Below are 3,697 nucleotides of genomic sequence, written 5' to 3' on the forward strand. Positions count from 1 at the left end.
TTATCCCAATTGACTGACCCACATTTAATCGTTCAATCATTTGAAAGTGTGTCAGATGGGTGCTGGACTGGTGTTAAACACTAACAGCTGTTCAGCAGCATCACAGTCACTGCATCCACCTGGCTTTGAGATCAGTGTGAGTGCTACTGCTGGGCTTTCTCCTGTAGAAAGAAACCCATCTCTTGGTATTCCTCAGTGAGACAGCCCAAATAAAATAGAAGCAATTAACAAATTTTCTCTGTCCGTGTGAATGCAAAATGCAAAAGAATGCACTTCATAGGGCCCTAAGAGAGCTGCACACATATATGCACTATTTTATATCTGGCATAAGTAGCAAAACCTTTGACTGTTGCAGAACAACATAGTTGCAATTATTTCAATGATGTGATAGTAATTGTTAGAGATGGAAGATGCTTTCCTTGTGGACAATTTCTAGAGATGGTCTCCCTTACACTGCAAAGGAAGTGTCTACTCATAAGAGATCATCAGGCTTTTGGACACAATTCCTGTAGGACACATAGAGTGTTGTCTTAGCTTCACTTCCCACTGATATTTGGGAACTGGATTTAGTTTGGGCCCCACTTGAAGGATTTCTCCAAGAGAATTATGAATTTTTTGTGCATTTTGAATCCCACAGCCCAGGTTAGGATGTGTGCCTGGTTATGTTTGGAGCTTAGGTGACTGTTGGTTGCCTGGAGAGAATACCAATAGCCTGCAGCCTGTTGGCTCTATCTACACTCTCAAAAATGCTACACCTTTGTCCCTAATTTTCTGTTCACTAGTCACACATATTGCATATTAGAAGTGAGCCTGGCTCTTCGAACCTCAAAGAGCTGTGACTGCAGCAGAATCTTTAGATTCAGTGCTGTAAGGCACTGAGCACCCTAGTCCCGCTCCATAAACCTATGTAAATATCCAGGGTAGAAGAGCAGGGCTGCTCTTAGCCAGAGTTAAATATTTAAAAAATTGTTAAAAAAATTTATTCAAATTTTGAAGTCCAGTAAGGGCCAGTGTGTCAATTACCAGTATAAAGTCAGTTGTTTTTGTCATTGCTGCAAATATAATCACATAAGCAAGAACCTCAGTATAGTTCTAATTCTATCTGCAGCTACTAACATACTGTTATACACCAGCTTTAAGGAAATGAAACAAAACCGAAAAAATTCCCCATGAAAATGTTTGTACACAACGCTGACACATCATGCTTCAAATTAACATTGAACAAAGTTCAATGTAACATATATAATGTTGTGTAATGTATGTACAAAGTTTTGTTACGTCTAGAAAGTGAGAAAATGGTATCTGTACAAATAAAGGACAAAAATATTGAGCGAAAATTTTAAGGTAGTAAAATATAGATTTCTGTATAAATTTTTTCTTTCTTAAATGACAGATTTTTTTATAGGCAGTTACCAAAAAGACCCTGGATTAAGAAGATGAAATAAACAAATATTCTATTTATTTACTAAGATATTAATGTGTGATTTGGGTTTTGTGGGTTTTTTTTTGCTTCATTTCTGAGCAGAATAATGAAGAATTGTCATCATAAAGAATATTTCAGAAACAAAATAACTGAGATTCATTTCTTTAAACTGCATTTAACTCTGTAGAAGCAATATGTGATGTAAATTATTATTATTTTCTCCCTGAATTAATGATTAAGAGTAGATTTTCATTATGAACTACCAACACAAGTTGTCTTATGAAAAGATAAAACACAGAAAATCTTATAACTAGATATATTATTTTGTATAAAACTACTTAGCACAATAGAAGTAAAATAAAGCAAAACTGTGACTATACAAGTCCTTCTGCAGGCCTTATTTGAAGTATGAATTGTGTCTGAAGCCTTGTGAAAACTTTTCATCTGTACTTGTTGATCTAATGAAGTATAACACTTGTTGATTTACTTACGAACTTTGCTCTGCCTAAGTCCTAGATGCAGTGAAATATTACTCACACACTGATTTTACAAATACATGAAAAATGGTTTTGTAAACATTGAGACCAATCAGTCTTTCTTATGAGGAAACATATGGAACTGGTTGAAATTTTCTGTGAGAATTTCCTTTCTGATGTTGTGGGGATCTTTTCCACATGGTAACGATTTCTCCTCTGCATCCAGTGAGAGAGAGATGTAGTGAATTTTTCTTCCAAAACCATAGAGATATTTATATATCTACAGATGATTAAGAAGAAAGACATCCACATCCTCATCCTATCTCAATTAATATTTATCAAAGCTGGCATTACTATAACTTCATAGTGCCAGATAAATATGATCTCTAACTGCACCAACAAAAGTCTTGTAGTACCTTGCAATCTTTCTATATTTTAAGAATAAATAATGCAAGACAATTCTACTGGGAACTGATTGAGGGAAGAGGAAGAATGTATTTTCACCCAGTCAGTTCTCACTTCTAATGCCCAATATCTTTACTTAGCAGATGAATACCTGGAGCAAATTTCTAGATTTCTTGTAAGCTCACAGATTCTGGTAGTGTTCCTGAAAAATGTGTACTCGGTAATCTTTTTCTTCTACCTTTTTTTTTGTCACCCAAATGGACACATGATGATTGACCAAAATCAACATGTGATTTTAAGGCAATTTTTCCAGGAAAAAAAAAGATAATTCTATATTCTCAATTTCAGTAATTTGAAACAATAATTTGCTTTCAAATGTGCTCAAAATATTCTTAAAATCATACCAATTGGGAAAAAGAAATTACTCATTTATCCGTTTAAAATCACTGAAATGAAAAACAACAACAACAACAACAACAACAACAACAACAACAAACCAAACAAACAAACAAAAAACAAACCCCAAATATTTTCTTATTCCACCCTTTTCAGAACTTTTGGTATTAATGGACCAAAACCCCTTGTTTCAAATAGATGTATCCAGAAACTCACAGAGACATAGTATTCAGTCCCAGAATTAGTAATTCTGAATATATTAGGAAAATACGCTTTCTTTGTTACAAGAGATGATTCCTTTGGACTGGATTTGGCTGAGACTTTCTTTGGAGAGTGCAGTGTCACTATCTCCATGGTCCTGCTCTATTGACTGCCAGTCTATCCCTTTTCACAACTATAAGACACTGAAACATAAACTGAAACAAGCAGACTACAAATAATATTGTCTGGAGCTTTTCAGCTGCTAATTTTATTTTTCCATGAGAAATGTGCAGACCTTGTGGTTCAGATATGAGAAGCTTCCTCTTCCCAATGCTATCAACACAGATGTTCTCCCAGTCAAATGTTTCAGGAACATGTGTCAAGAAAGTAGGAGCATAAATAAACATTGAAATAAATGGAGGATGATCAGGGCACATTTTGGAACTACAATCAACACTAAAATACTTTGAAGAATTAGAGCAACAAACTAACTTAAAATTCTTCCTTTTGGCAAGAAAAATACACAAGTGAAATTAATCTCTTCTGATGGCAAAATAAGAAAACACTAGAAGAACTTAGTTTTCATAGTTTTGTGACAGAAAGACTGATTATTTTTTTTTACTAACTTAAACCAACAACATACTAATAAAAATCACTTGATGGTAAATATTAATGGAGAAATATTGAATCCAATTTTTAAGCATAAATATATGACTCTTAAAATATTATCTTACAGTGAACCCCTGAGACTGCTGAAGCTTCTAGATTTTCAGGAGTACCTTCATAGGCAAGTTAG

This window comes from Aphelocoma coerulescens, chromosome 1A, assembly GCF_041296385.1.
Source record: "Aphelocoma coerulescens isolate FSJ_1873_10779 chromosome 1A, UR_Acoe_1.0, whole genome shotgun sequence".
Classification (NCBI taxonomy): Eukaryota; Metazoa; Chordata; class Aves; order Passeriformes; family Corvidae; genus Aphelocoma; species Aphelocoma coerulescens.